Genomic DNA, 16,494 nt, shown 5'->3' with positions numbered 1-16,494 from the left:
CAGCTGTTTCCTTATTGAAAAATTCAGTTCCTTATGTTCTGGGTACTGGAGGGGACCCAAAGCCAGCCCAAAGACCTTTTTACCTCTCATTTTCTCAACAGAAATCCCAGATCTTTGCCAAAATCATAAAGAAAAATTATATCATAATGACTTTAGTATTGCATAATAGACATCTCTCTCCAGTGAAACCCTTTCATTAATTCCCACAACAGACAGCCACTCAATTTTGCATCTGTGGACTCCATATCACACACACTATTGTGTGTCTGCTTTAAAGTAATGAAGCTTGTGATGAGAGACAGTTCATTACTCCCTGAAAGAGCTACTGACCAGTTTCTTTTTTCCAAGTTTAAAACAGAGTGCTTTCAGAGTGCCCTGACTCCACAGTGATGAGAAGAAACGTTTACTGATCAAATGCCAATGTCAGGATGGTGGGGACAAGACTGCCTTGTTCAGAGAGACCTATTGTTGCCTGATTCATAAGACATGGCACACTACAGAGGCTGGTGCATACGGTTTGAAAGGCTCAATTTACTGTAGTGTAAATCTTTTAATTGTTATAAAATACATTTTGATACAGTTGCCAGGATCCTATTTTATAGAATTTAATTAAGCTTGAAGATCTGATGAACGTCATACACTTGCAGCAATGTACATAATTTAGAGGGAATTTCTACATGTTGGACCATGTCAGTTCTGACATGCTGATTGCATGGATGTGGGCTTGATTTGAATATCTGATCTAATAGCAAACTAATGAGCCAGCAGCCTGGAACATAATCTTTTCTGTGTCAGCATGTCAGTACCGCCATGCACAAAGTGTAAAAAAATGTTTTGGTGGGAGACCACATGACTGGATTGCAGAGACATTTACCATCTATATTCATTGCTGTAAATAATTAACAGAAGTATTTCAAAGTACTTTCAGATATGGCTTGTTGTTGACTAGTTTTGGTTTATCTTTAACTGGCGTTTAAAGGTAGTCCTACCACTAGGGGGCCATTAAAAGTCATGGACTGCTGAGTGGCATAAACATTTACAGTGTTTGCTATAAGAATAGGCATTAATATGGAGCCCCCCCCCCCCCCCCCGTCCTTTGCAGCTATATTAGCTTCCACTCTTCTGAGGCCTTCTACAAGGTTTTGAAGTGTGTCTGTGGGATTTTTGCCCATCTAGAAAAGCATTTGTGAGGTCATACTATGATGTTGGACTAAAGGGCCTGGATCACAATCTTCAGTCTAGTTCATCCAAGAGGTGTTTGGTGGTCAAGCTCTTCCACAACAAACTCAACCAACCATGCCTTTATAGACCTTTCTTTGTTTACTAGGGCACAGTCATGCTGGAACAGAAAATGGCCTTCCCCGAACTGTTCCCACAAAGCTGGAAACATTCCCAGACATTTTGACAATTGACAATTGTTTGCTGGAGCATTAAGATTTCCCTTCACTGGAACTAAGGGGCCTAGACCAACGGCTCCAGAGTCCAGTGGCAGCATGCTTTATACCACTCCATCAGACGTTTGGCATTGTGCCTGGAAATGTAAGTTTTGGATGCAGCTGCTTGGCTATGAAAACCCAAACCATGAATATCTAGGAGCACAGAAATGTCACAAACTGACTTGCTACAGTGTTGGCTACAAGTTTCTTATTTGTAGAAAACGTACAACTAATAACTTGATAAATGTACATTCATCTGTAGTGATAGCAGAGCATGTTAAATAAGGGTGTGTGTCTACATCAAACAATAAAATGATCTTTCTTCATAACTTCCTAAGGCAGATCTCATGTCCTTGTTTTTCATTTAGCATGTTTCTATTTTGTCAAAGACTTTGAATCTTGGCACTTTATTTAATATAAGTTTCTTATATAAAACGAGGCTGCTTTTTTATTAGCTCAGGCACGTAAATCTGTATAGTTTGCTGCCATAGTATTGTTGTAGTATTGAGAGGCAGAAAGAGAGAATTAACAGGCTTTTGTTAAGAGCTGGCTCCAGCAATATTTGATTAAGACAGACAGGCTAGGATGAAGTAGACAATGGAATATGATTAGCTGGTGCTGGCTGTTTGCTTAGCTCGTTGCAATAAAGTTTGTAGAAGCTTACACTTTGAAAGTACTTATGTATAAAGTGTTATGTTTAACTATTATAAAATGTGTCCATGTAAGTTTAAAGCAGCATTGGGTGAGAGTGGGATGCAATGTACAACCACATATCAGAAAAAGTTGGGACAGTATGGAAAATGCAAATAAAATAAAAATGTATTCCTTACATTTACTTTGACTTATTTGATTGCAGACAGTTTAACCCAAGATATTTCATGTTTTGTTTGTTCAACTTCATTTAATTTGATAATATATGTGCATTACAGGCCTGCAGCACATTCCAAAAAAAGTTGGGACGGGGGCAATTTACAGTGAAAACGTGTATTGAGGTCAGATGAATCAGCATTCCAGGTCTTTTTTGGAAAAAATGGACGCTGTGTGCTCCAGGCCAAAGACAAATAGGACCATCCAGACTGTTATCAGCAACAAGTCCAAAAGCCAGGGTCTGTCATGGTAAGGGGCTGTGTCAGTGCCCTTGGCAAAGGGCACTAACACTTCTGTGATGGCAGCATTAATGCAGAAGAGTACATTGAAATCTTAGAGCAACATGTGCTGCCTTCTAGATGTAATATTTTTCAGGGAAGTTCATGCATTTTTCAACAAGACAATGCAAAACAACATGCTGCACACATTACAAAGGCATGGCTGCGGAAGAAGAGGGTACGGGTACTGGACTGGCCTGCCTGCAGTCCTGACCTGTCCACAATAGAGAATGTGTGGAGAATTTTGAAATGAAAAATGCGACAATGACGACCCTGTACTGTTGCACATCTTAAACAGTTTTTTTTAAATTAAAAACGAGTGGTATATTGTGAGATGAAAAGTTTTTGGAGCCAAAAAAATAAAATTGAAAACAGTGTTTACATGAATTTAAATACAAACTAAGTTAGCTATGAGGTGAGAAACAACATTGGATGATTACTGTTTTTGAGTATTTTCAGGCTGATTTAAATCGGGTCAAATTTAACCCGCTAACACTAAAGATGTGGGCAGAAACAAAATAAAAGCTGAAACACTAAATCACTTGGTCTCCTCGATGCCAAAACCTCTAAGTGTGGTGAAAAGGAATGGCAACATTACAAAGTTGGGATGGATGTTTATTAATAAATGAAATGAAATTGTCCAGACAAAACATGAAATCTCAAGTTCATCCTGTCTGCAATCAAATAAATGTAAGAAAGTATTTTTTTTTGTTATTTGCATGTTCCATGCTGTCCCAACTTTTTTTCTGATTTGGGGTTAAAAATCAACAAAATCTGTAAACAGAACCTCTGCTGCAATCTATTTTAAAATTTTAATTTAACTGTAATTCACAATTACTTTATTTCATAAAATTAAAAGTAGAAAAAATTGAAATTGTATGCAACTTGAGCTTTTAATTTCAATGTAACAAGTTTCAAACCTTGTGAAATACTATGGGTTTCTCAAACAATTCTTAAAAAGATTATCCAAGCTGGATTTTTGGTGTCAGAGTCTTTTGAAGTAAATTATTAAAGTCCAGGCAAAATCTGGAAGCTCAAGGAAACGTAGCTAACATGCTGGACAAAACGTTTTGCCGTTTCATTACTAGTGGTGCACCGTTTAACTGGGCAGCATCACTTAAATGCATGGAACAGTCATCAGAAGGAAACCTGTTCAAGTATGCAAAACTTCTAGATGGCCAGATACATTCTTAAAATAAGTGCTTTGGACTGGTGTGGTAAAAATGGAATTCTTCACCTATAACTACAGAAGCTAATATTTGAAAAATCAAAAATATTTTGTTAAACAGATCTTACACATGCTCTGCATGCAAGACACGCTGAAAAAATTCAAAATATGCATGTAACCTTAAACAGACTATTATCTTATTACCTGCAGTTATGTGATAATTCTGTGCTTGTAAGTATGCTTACAGTGGCGCTCGCCTATGATGGCACCTTTCCAACAAGTTGGCTTCTCAGCCTTCTGCACGGCTTGAGATTCACTTGTCGACAAAATAGTGTTAAAACATTGTATGTCCTTAACTGAAACACCTACTACTAAATTACAAACTGCCTCAGGAAGCAATAGCAGCTTAGGTGGTTTTCATTGGTGGATGGATTGGGTTTCCATCACAAACAGTATCACAAAAGTGCAAAAACAGTGCAAAAAATAAGTGTGATTTGCAATATGCACATAAAGCACATAAAAAAACCCAAAACGTAATGTTATTTTTGTTTGAGTTATTGTTAGGATTCATCATATGATACTAATAGATTACTGACTGCCCACCCAGCAAAACCTGTATAAGACGTGTTTTCTCCCAGTTTAATCAACACATGAAGCTGTCTGTCATGTTTGTGCTAGAAATCCATAATATAGAAATACTAACAACCACATTTAAGAAAAAACATTCTCATTCTATGACTGTCAGCATTGCTTTATGGTTATTGTTGATGTTGACCAATTGACCATTCTCTCTCTCTTTGTGATCAACACTATAAATAAACAGTCCAAAATATCTCAAAGAACTGCTTTTTTTTTGCTTGCTTTAATATGATTGTTTGCTCTGGTGACATGGCTATTAATGGGTTGTACCCTGTGTAAACAATATACTGAGGTACAGCATGTACAATATTGCCCAGGGCACCTGACTGACACAATCCAGCCCTGGGCCCGGTGGAGTAACATTTCTTAAACTCTACAATAATCACACTTGTGATTTGTGAGGACATTGTGAATACATTTAACATACTTAAATGACAGTTTTATCAGCGTTAAAGCTTGAATATGTGAGATGTAGCTTTTGCATAAAAGCATGTCTTGCATAATCTACTGTGAATTTGTTTTTCCTTCCAAGAAATTTGCTTCAACAATACAGTGTATTTTATTAATAGTGTATGTGCTGTGTGAGGTTGTAGCTGCTATATTCATAGTAAAAATATGACGTGCTACATGGAGTTTGCTAACAAGCATGAAATACCTACAATTCTTGGAAAGTGAAATACCTACAATTCTTGCATTCGGTCACTGGGAAATGTTTTTTAAACTCTTGGATAATTTGTTAATTATTTATTTATTTTCTGAGAAAAAGCCAAGCCTCAACAAATTGTTGGCAGTTTTTGAATTATTCTTATATACCCAAGCATTAATGCATTACTAAAATGTTTTTTTTATATATATTTCACATTCATATTTATAAATTGCCCCTTCCTAATATTTAATAAACTATTTAAATACATTTTTAAATGAATGTGTATTTACAGCAATACCGTTGATAATGTAGAAATGCAAAAATGCACAAAGACAAGATCAAGACAAATATAAAATATTTCAGATTTTTTGTTTTTCTTTTCTATTTTAGATTATTTACACACACCTGCATTTAGGGTCATTTCAAATATGTTGACCGATTCCCAAATGACTTTTGTAAAATGCACATGTACTCTGCACTTCTTACTACAAATGTAATCAAATAAGACTAAAATAAGGAGAATTATGCACTCAAGTACAAGCAATTTTTGGAAGAAGATGTTTTATAGCAGGAGTTGTAATAATAGACTATAGCTCTAGTAAGTATCTTATCTTTTTCTTTGCAGCCATTTAATATGAAGTATTTTTGGAGTATATTAGTGTATTCGTCATTTAAATCTGATGTTTTCTCAAATATCAGCCCTAATAAATTGTTTTCTGTTGGGTAACAGGGGAAATGAGGAAGGGGGGCACCAGGCCTAGGCGACAGGATGCTTGAATGAAAGAGACAGGGGAGCACAGTTTAAACACTCAAGTGTCTAATGTCTGAATGTTTTGGGTGGAAAATGAAAATGTTCGCTTAGATAAAACTTGGATTGTGCAAATATTTAGACTCATCTAAATGAGATCCAGCCTTTTAAGTGCACTCCCCCTGCAAACTCCTTTAAAGCCCTAAACACAGTTATATGGCTTAATTTGTCCTTAAATGAATGCCATAATAAGCTATTCTATATGCTTGTTTTTTTTCTTCTTTTTTTATTTGTACTTTAGATCTAACGTTTTGAATCTGAGATGTTATCGACTCTGTAATGCACTGTGTGTGTTGGGAGGATCAGATGGCAGTGAATGCTTCGAGCAGTGTGTAATGTCTCTTTCATTCGAGCATCCTGTCGCCTAGGCCTGGTGTCTCCCTGCGCTCTGGGGGAAACAAGAATCTCCTGCAACTGCTGTGTCTAATCTAGTGACTAACCACACAACACGCACGCATGACATGCATACACAGACACACACGCACACATGCTGCGTGTCGGGGCTAGTCCGGACACTCGGTAGCCACAAAGCTTCCTGAAGTCTTATCTCGCTTAGCCATCAGTCCTCTCTTGGAAGCAATCCGCTGTGGAGATAGAAAGGGGAGAGGGGATTTAGACGGCTGTTAACTTTCAGGGGTCAGAACCTGACGTACAAACTTTTAATTATGTTGGGGAACAATATTGAATGAAGCAGTCATCATTCCTTGGGCAAGACTTGCAGTGCACACTTTTTCAGTGGCAGTATAAATCTAATGCACATACAGTAGATTGAGCTCTGTGCATAGTGCAAACCCGAGCTGTCGTGCTGCATGCATGTGTTCACTTTTAAGCGCAAACTTTTGAATTGTAAATGAAAAAATATATATGAAGCACAGACAAGAGCTGAACAAAGCGGCAGTCGCATACACTTTGAGCTTTATTCCCCTCACACACCCCATTTTTGTTTTAGTCAATTAAATTCTCTTCAAATCACTCAGCATAAAAACAGACACTAATCTGGTGAGAGCCACTGGCTTTATTTCCTATTTTCCCCACAATCTAGGTGCTTCTTATGTTCATATACTGCTTTGCTACCACAGTCATAGTTTTTTTCCCCCAGACTGCTTGCACATTAAACTGATAGACACAGAAATACTGCTGTGCTGCTTAATAGAAACATATGTAGTCAGTTAACCTTTGCTTTCAGTACAAGAAACTTTTTTGGTTCACTTTTTTGATTTTCACTGTTGGTGAAACTTTTACAAGCTTGTTGGCATCCAAATAAAACAGTAATATTAAAAAATATATATTGCACAGGAACACTACTGGGCATTGTTTGTTGTGACACATATTGTGTTTTTGTGTGCATGTGTCTAAATGTGTGTGTGCTTAATAAATCATGACTTGTTAAATATGTTTGAAGATGTACATCATATATAGGGGCGTGCGGCATGGTGGCTCAGTGGGTAGCACTGTCACCTCACAGCAAGAAGGTCCTGGGTTCGATCCCCAGGTGGGGTGGTCTGGGTCCTTTCTGTGTGGAGTTTGCATGTTCTCCCCGTGGGTTTCCTCCGGGAGCTTCGGTTTCCTCCCACAGTTCAAAGACGTGCAAGTGAGGTAAATTGGAGATACAAAATTGTCCACGACTGTGTTTGACATTAAAACTTGTGATCTAATGAATCTTATGTAATGAGTAGCTACTGTTTCTGTCATGAATGTAACCAAAGCATGTAAAACATGACGTTGAAATCCCAATTAATAAATATATAACATCATATACAGTCTCACTGAAGTATCTAAGACACTTATTGCAACAATTGAATTAATTTGATAAAAAAAAAAAAAAAAAGCTGTGGTCTATTTTGAAATGGATCATGACTGTGAATTATTGTATATTGATGACAGATAAAAACTGTTGGCCATTTAATAATAGCCATTTAAAACACATTTTGTTATTTTCAAAGCAAAGGGGACGAGTGAAATGCTAACATCCGCAGTGTGCAGCCTGGACAGCAGCTAGACTGGCTGGGAGTGACTCAGTAAGGTCCTGGTAGGTTGTCTCAGGTATCTGGAGCCATGCTGACTGCAGTGCATCCCACAGCTGCTGGGGGGTGCATGGGGAGGATCCATAGAGCAAACACGATGATCAAGGTGGTCCCACAGATGCTTAATTGGGTTCAAGTCTGGGGAATTAGGGGGCCAGGGTAGTACTTGGAAGTCTTGGTCCAGCCAGTGTCAGACATTTGTAGGCGTGTGACATGTCGCATTGTCTTGCTGGAAGAGTCCATCCACCCCAAAGAAAACAGTTTTACCCATGGTACTTTTACCCATGACAGCAACAAGGGATATCACACATCCTATATACACAGCCTATCACACACCTTATATACCCACCCAAGCCAGCTCACGAAACATGACTTCCTTTATAAGCTATGCGCTGGTGCCGTTGAAAGTACGAAGTGGTCATAATAATGGGACTCGACTGTATACAAACGAACTAACATAAAACTTCATCCTGTAATGCACCTCATAGATCTTTATTGTCAGACTACTAAAAAAAAATCCAATAGTCAGTTACTAGTTGACCTAAATTTGAAAATGGCTTGCTACTCACTTTGTACTTTTTGATTACCTTTACTAAGATCCATGCCATATTGTCTAATTTATATTTTTGTCATAAAGTGATACTGCTGGCATACTTGCATGTAAAATTACTGAAATCAAAAATCAAAACGGTGAGTGTTGGATTGCAACATTAACTTTTTATTTACTTATACACCGACTAGGCATAACATTATGACCACTGACAGGTAAAGTGAATAACACTGATTATTTCATCATCCTGGTACCTGTTAGAAGCAGGAAAAATGGGCAAGCATAGGGATTTGAGCGAGTTTGACAAGGGCCGAATTGTGATTACTAGACGAGTGGGTCAGAGCATCTCCAAAACTGCAGCTCTTGTGGGGTGTTCCTGGTGTGCAGTGGTCAGTATCTATCAAAAGTGGTCCAAGGAAGGAACAGTGGTAAACCGGCGACAGGGTCATGGGCGGCCAAGGCTCATTGATGCACCGGGGGAGCGAAGGCTAGCCCGTGTTGTCTGATCCAACAGACGAGCTACTGTAGCTCAAATTGCTAAAGAACTGATAAAGAAATTGCTGGTTCTGATAAAAAGGTGTTAATACACAGTGCATCGCAGTTGCAGGACTGTTTTGGCAGAAAAAGGGGGACCAGCACGATATAAGGAAGGTGGTCATAATGTTATGTTTTTATGTCGAACACAAAGTGTGTAAAACATGACATTAAAATCCTAATAAATAAATAATACTATCTGCTGTATAATGGTTACTGCTAGCATTTTCTTTTGTGCTTAAAATATAGTTCTGGATGATATTTGCTATGGATATTTTAAATCCATTTGCATGTTTTTCAGTAAACTAGGCATTCTTACTACCTCATTCTGTCTGTATTTTGTTAACATAAGCTGCATTTGCATTGAACTGTATTGTTTAGTTAATAAGCCTAATAGAGCAACAGATTAGCTTGCAAAAGTAATAGTATTAGTAAGGGCAACTGATTTACTCCCCTATGTGACTACATACAGTATATAGAGTTATTTGTGATATTACTTGTGCATTTGTATATGGGAGACTTTGATGGTACACAGAGGAATGTATATTGTAAATAAATGTAATTTTGTTAGCCCACAGTAATCAGCATGAAACATGACCAGCCTACTGGGAATTCCTCCAAACTTCCCACTACTTCTCAAGGACTGTTGTGATCTGTCATAATGACATTTCCTAATGCACAGTTACTCTAATTCATCTTTCTTTGTTACACATACACAGCATACCATTTTCTTGCTGGCATTATTAAATAGTTATACTGCTTTAGATACACCTAGGTCAAATGGATAATGTTGGTATATCCATAGAAGTAAGTTGGTCTCTGGGGGTCAACAAAAACACAGCAAGCAAAACTAGAGATAGGGAAAAATATATTCTATTTAAACTTAATACTTGAAGTTTACTTAAAAAGCTTCAAGATTAGAAACTAGAGATTACAAGACAAATGTCAGTTATCTGAAATTACAGGAACAAAATCAGCTAGTCAACATAGACTTAAGTTTAACTGTTTTAACTACTTAGAATTTTTATTTATTAAATTATCCATGACTATCCATTTAACCAGTCATTTTACAATGTTTTAGAACAATGATTAAACAAAGGCTTTGTGTAATATGTAACAAAGCAGAAAAATGTCTTACTTATTATAATGCATACACAGATTTTGTATAGCCTAGGTTGCAAATGTATCAAATGATAAATTGTGAAGCATTATTAATATTTTTTTTTCTCCCGATTTTTAGCGTGTCCAATTTTTACCCAATTGCATCATGCTTCCTTTCTACTGGTGCTGACTTCCGCCCCTGATTGAGGAGAGCGAACTGACACATGCCCCCATGTGAATTGACACATGAGCAGTAGCTGACTGCATCTTTTCACCTTCACAAGGCGAGTTCAAGGCGAGTTCAAGGCCAATCAGCCTTATGCATGGAGAGCCACACCCTGATCAGCATTATTCCTCTCTCTGTGCAGACGGCATCAATCAGCCAGCAGAGTTGTAAATGCATCAGTTATGAGATCCCTATCCGACTCCCTTCATATAGCTGCCCAGCCCAGCTGGATGGCAGGACTGAGATTCAATTTTTTTTTACCGCTGCGCCACCGGAGCGGCCATTATTACTATTATTAGAGGTGACAGAATGGTGAATCTAGTTGTTTGTACCATCTGTCTCAGGAAGTTGCCTGTGTGCAGCAGCTAACTTAAGTTCAGCCTTAACTCATTTACTCAAGGGCCCAACAGTGGCAACCTGGCAGTGATGGGGCTTGAACCAGCAACCTTTTGATTACTGGTCCAGTATCTTAACCACCAGGCTACAGCTGGATGCATGGATTTTAGGCAGTGAAAAACTGCTAATGAAGTGCTAATAAGTATAAATGTTGACATTTTGACAGAGCCCTATTGCTATTTGATGTATCCCTATAAATACACACACCCACATTTAGGGTATAGTATTCCAAACCATGTTAAGAACAATGCATTCAGTATTCTGCCATGAGTAAGCTGCCCTGAAGCCTGGTGTACTTAAATTAAATCTCACCCTTGTTCCAATAACATCTAACTGCACTCAAGCTGTTAGGCAGAGCTGTGTGGGGAACATGGAGAAGAGAATCAGGGAGGAGACACTGTGGCTTTCTCAGGCTGAATCAGCATGCTACCTAAATAGAGACCCCCATCCCTTTTCTCTTGCTCACTGGGTAAAAGCAGAGGAAGTTTGCGGTGGTAAACAGCAGACACACAGACGTCAGCGTGGCTTGGACGCTTGCTTTGGAATGCTGGGAATTGTAGCCTGTACCGCTGCCTCTCCTCACACCAATGCATCTCTCTGTGTGTGTGTGTGTGTGTGTGTGTGTGTGTGTGTGTGTGTGTGTGTGTGTCCAGAAAGTAAGTCCCACACATGGTTTTGTGTTTAAGGCAGCCTCCATTACCAGTCTCCAACATTTATGAATGAATAAGGTTTATTTAGAGGAATAGTAAAAGAGGCTTTGAAATCGGCTCACTAGAACTTTAGCATGTAAAAATGTAAAGTTTATTCCTCCTGAACCACAAATGCCGACCCATATTTGCTTGCTAATCAATTTATTCTAAAATCATGGGTATTGGTATGAAGTTGGTCATATTATTTACTGCCACTGTAGAACAACCTCAACTTTTGTGGGAAATTGTTTTTTCTACAGTTATTTTCTTTTAGCCACAAAGTTCAAGTATTGATGATGGATGTTTTGGTTTGTGTACAACTCACAAATGTGCTAGTTGTGGTGGAGTTCTTTCACATCAGCCTCAATAAACTATTTCTTTATGGGTATCGTTTGTACCCAAATAAACTGTCATGCAGAAACTAGAATTGGCCCTCACAAGTCCTGCCCAAAAATAAAAAATACAGGTCTGTATAATGTCTCCATAAAAAGGAAACTCTAACTGCTAGTGACAAGAGGCCAAGTACCACAGTATAATTCTCCATCTGCCATCTGTTGAAACTATGATCTATTTAGTCAGGTATCTTTCTCATGGGTATCACAAATCCTAGAGTTTGGACCACCAGTTGGTGAAACGTGCTTTATCTATGCAGAGAACACATTTTTGACTAACACTTGACATTGCACATGATGAGGATTGTGTGTGGCGGCTTAACCATATAAACTTTATGAGAATCAGTCTTACAACCCCAAATCAGAAAAAGTTGGGACAGCATGGAAAATGCAAATAATAAAAAAAAACAGTTTCTTACACTACTACATTGATTTTGTCTGGTCAACTTTTATTTATTAATAAACATCCATTCCTGCATTTCAGGCGTGCAACACTGGGACAGTAAAGCATTTACCACTTTGCAACGTTGCTATTCCTTTTCACCCCACTTAAAATATGTTTTGACACTGAGGAGACCAAGTGATTTAGTGTTTCAGCTTTTATTTTGCCCCATTCTTCCTCAAACACGTCTTAAGATGTGCAACAGTATGGGGTCGTCGTTGTCGCATTTTATGTTTCAAAATTCTCCACATATTTTCTTTTGGGGACAGGTCAGGACTGCAGGCAGGCCATCCAGTACCCATACCCACTTCTTCTGCAGCCATGCCTTTGTAATGTGTGCAGCATGTGGTTTTGCATTGTCTTGTTGAAAAGATTACATCTTAAAGGCAGCACATGTTGCTTTAAGATCTCAATGTACTTTTCGGCATTAATGCTGCCATCACAGAAGTGTAAATGACCTTTGCCATGGGCACTGACACAGTCCTATACCATGACAGACCCTGGCTTTTGGACTTGTTGCTGATAACAGTCTGGATGGTCTTTTTTGTCTTTGGTCCAGAGCATACAGCGTTCATATTTTTTCCAAAAAAGACCTGGAATGCTGATTAATCTGACCACAATACACGTTTTCACTGTGTGATCGTCCATCCTAGATGTCTCCAAGCCCAGAGCAGTCGATGCCGCTTCTGGACATGGTTAACATAAAACTTTACTGTGCAAAAAAGAAGCCTTAAGTGGCATTTGTGCATGTAACTCTGTATTGTAGTGCTTGAGAAAGGTTTGGCAAAACAATCCCTTGCCCATGTGGTTATATCAGCTATTGTTGAGTGGCGGTTCTTGATGCAGTGCCGTCTGAGGGATCGAAGATCACAGGCGTTCAGCTTAAGCTTGTGGCCTTGGCCTTTACGTACTGAAATCCCTCCTGATTCCTTGAATTGTTTAATAATATTATGCACTGTAGAGGAAGAAATATGCTAATTCCTTCCAATCGTCCAATTCTTTGAGGTACATTGTTTTTAAACATTTCAATAAATTTCTTATGCATTTGTTGACAAACCGGAGATCCTCTGATCATCTTTGCTCATCAAAGACTCAGCCTTTCCTGGATGCTGCTTTTGTACCAAACCATGAATACAATCACCTGTTGACATCACCTGTTTTGAATCACATCATCATTATTTAGTTTTTTCACCTCATTACTAGCCCTAAATTGCCCCGTCCCAACTTTTTTTGGAATGTGTTGCAGGCCTGAAATGCAGAATGGAGGTTTATTAATAAATGAAATTAAGTTGAACAGACAAAACATGAAATATCTCTGGTTCAAACTGTCTGCAATCAAATAAAAGTCAAAGTAAATGTAAGAAACACTGCATTTTTATTTTATTAGCATTTTCCATACTGTCCCAACCTTTTCTGATTTGGGGCTGTACATTTACATTTTTGGCATTTAGCAGACGCTTTTATCCAAAGCGACTTACAGTATACAGTCTAAGCAATTGTGGGTTAAGGCTACAACTACCACTAGGCTACAACTGTCCCTTGTCCTTTTGTGTTGATTTTACTTTCAAATGCATCTTAGAACTTAGTAGTAATGCTGCAATCAAAAACACTTCACAGTTTTGTTTGCAGCTTTGCAGCTGACCTGTTTCATTTTACAGTAACTCACTTGACCAGGACGACTCTGGCAGGGCAGAAATGTGATTAAGCTCTTAAAGTGGAATCCAGTGACAGTGCCATGATAAGTCTGAGCTCTTAAATATAATCCATTCTATCGCCAGTGTTTGTCTGTAGAGATCGCATGGCCTGATTTTATTTCTTTAAGCAATGGCTAAAATAACCAAAGCCAGTTTCTAGAAGGGGAATATAACATAAACAAAATAAGTTAAGTTATATGCAGAAGCACATTTAGGTTTTATTCATTATTTCACTGTTTATTCTGTGAGCCCTATCTGATACCACTTTTAATCAGTGTAGGCGTCCGTTTCCGCTTTGTTTGCCAAGTTAAATAATGTAAACCACAACCATCATGCTAAGCTGATTTTCCTTCCAATATCCTTGCTGTAGGGCTTCCCACAAACCAGAACCACTACTCCCAAGATGCAAAGCAAGAATGTAAACTAAAAAAGCAGTTTTGAGAAATTCTGTGGTGATATAAAGTACTAATAATTCATACTTAAGTGGAAGCAATAATAGCTTCTTAATGCAAACCCAATCCTTGGGACAGTAGGTAAATGCAAATAACAGAAAGCAATGAATTGTAAACTGTCTTATAGGTATTTGATTAAAACAGCACAAAATATATTTAATGTTTTACTTGTTTCAGCTTTTTGTCAATCTACTTTTATTTCTAATTTCATACCTGGAACACATTCCCCCCAAAAAAGTGGGGACGTGGCAGATTAAGACCAAGTCTTAATTTTAATTTGTAGATGCAGTGATAGTCATTTAAAAAAAAAAAACACTACTGACTCTTTGGGCTCAAGCTCATCTGAGATGAACTGAAGCAATGTATGATGTTGTCTGATGAGTCCACCTTGTCCAAATTGTTTTTTGGAAATAATGGATGTCAAGTTCTACAGACCAAAGAAGGAAGAACCTTCCCTCCTATTAACAACACTAAGTATATATGTATTTTTCTTTCATAGTATAGGGATATAGTGTTAGTACCAGTAGCATTGGTAACTTGCAGATATGTAAAGAAACCCTTTAGGCTGAGGGGTGCACATGCATTTTAAAGCAACATATTGTCGCTGTCCGATGAAAAACACGTATCTCCATTTTTTTTTTTTTTTTTTTTTTTTAATACATGTGTTGATTGTGGGTATAAATCTCTGTCTGTCCATAGCAGCTAATATCAAAATGACAGATGAAAAATCATGCAATCTCTTTAACGAGTATCTCCATTGGCTGCTAGATTTAATGTGCTGATTTTGACCAGGTATAGTCTAGTATAGTAATATTATACTCTGCTCATGCTAAAACATGCATTCATACCGGCAGTATTTAAAAGAACACACAACGGGCTGTGCAGAAAGTTGGACGTGCTTTTTGGAATTTACCAAAAGAAATCTGTGTATGTCCCTGTTTGCTGTCTACAATACACGTGAGTCCATTTTACATATGAAACCAACGGACGGACAACCTGATAAAGATATATTTTTATTTCTGTGCTGAATTGTATCTAAATTGCGCTTTCTGTGGTTTGTTTGCACCGTTACTGTCGGGGAAAAACATTTTTTCCTTTTCCTGAAAAGTTGGGTTTTTGGAGATACATGTTTTTCATCGGACAGAGACGATATGCATTCTTGTATAGGGACATCCCTGTTTGCGGTTTTAGCAAGACAATGCCAAGCCACATTCTGTATGTGTTTCAGCAGTAGTGTGGCTTAAGTGTTATATTAAGCAAGATTGGAAAAGGATTTCACTTTCACAACATTTGGTGTCCTCAGTATTCAATATAATGTTTTTTTTTTGTTGATATACTACTTCCACTGTGTTTATAGTCGTTTCAAGTCATATTTAATGAGGTTAGATGCCAATCATAAGAAATATACCGCTACAGTTTTATTTATGACAATATGGTCCACATGATGATCCACATGTTGAATGGCCAGCTTTTTCTTATGTGTGAACGTCCAGATCATCTCTAAAAAGTTGTCCAGATGGACAAATTTAATTTAAGAGGCACCAGAACCAGGTTTGTCATACAAGCTGCTGGATCATGTGGGGTGCTTTCAACAAATATGTGAGTTTAACATTGTTATGGCCTGATAGTTGACATTGATGCAGTTTTGCAAGAAATAAGCTTTTGCTCTGACTTTTCTGTGCTTATGTAATCGGTTACAAACTTTAGTTATGCATTATTGTCTTGATTTCATATAAGGGGATTATTTGTTTTGCCTTAGATATCCCATGGCATTGTAAAGGTCAATTGAGTGTGAACACCTAGGTTAGTGTCACCTACGGAAGCTTCTTATTAATGAAAGTCCTTTTTTTAGTGGTTTTTGGATTACATACAACCACCCAGACATATTACCTCTTAGCATAAGTTCTTTCCAACCTTGGCAGACGATTCCATGCCATTTTAATAGGTGCAGTTAAAGAGAATTTGCTGATTGTAGTCGTAAACAGACTTTGGCAATTGTAGTCAAAAACAATTACTATTAAGCAGTGTAGAGGCCATGTCCCAAAGTTAAATGACATTATAAAACTTTCTGTACGACCACATTTTGTCCCAGTATCCCAGTTTTTTTTTTTTTTTTTTTTTTTTTTTTTTTTGAAAACCTATGAACTTATAA

Source organism: Trichomycterus rosablanca, chromosome 10 (genome assembly GCF_030014385.1).
Source record: "Trichomycterus rosablanca isolate fTriRos1 chromosome 10, fTriRos1.hap1, whole genome shotgun sequence".
Lineage (NCBI taxonomy): Eukaryota > Metazoa > Chordata > Actinopteri > Siluriformes > Trichomycteridae > Trichomycterus > Trichomycterus rosablanca.
This window is presented reverse-complemented; position numbering follows the sequence as displayed.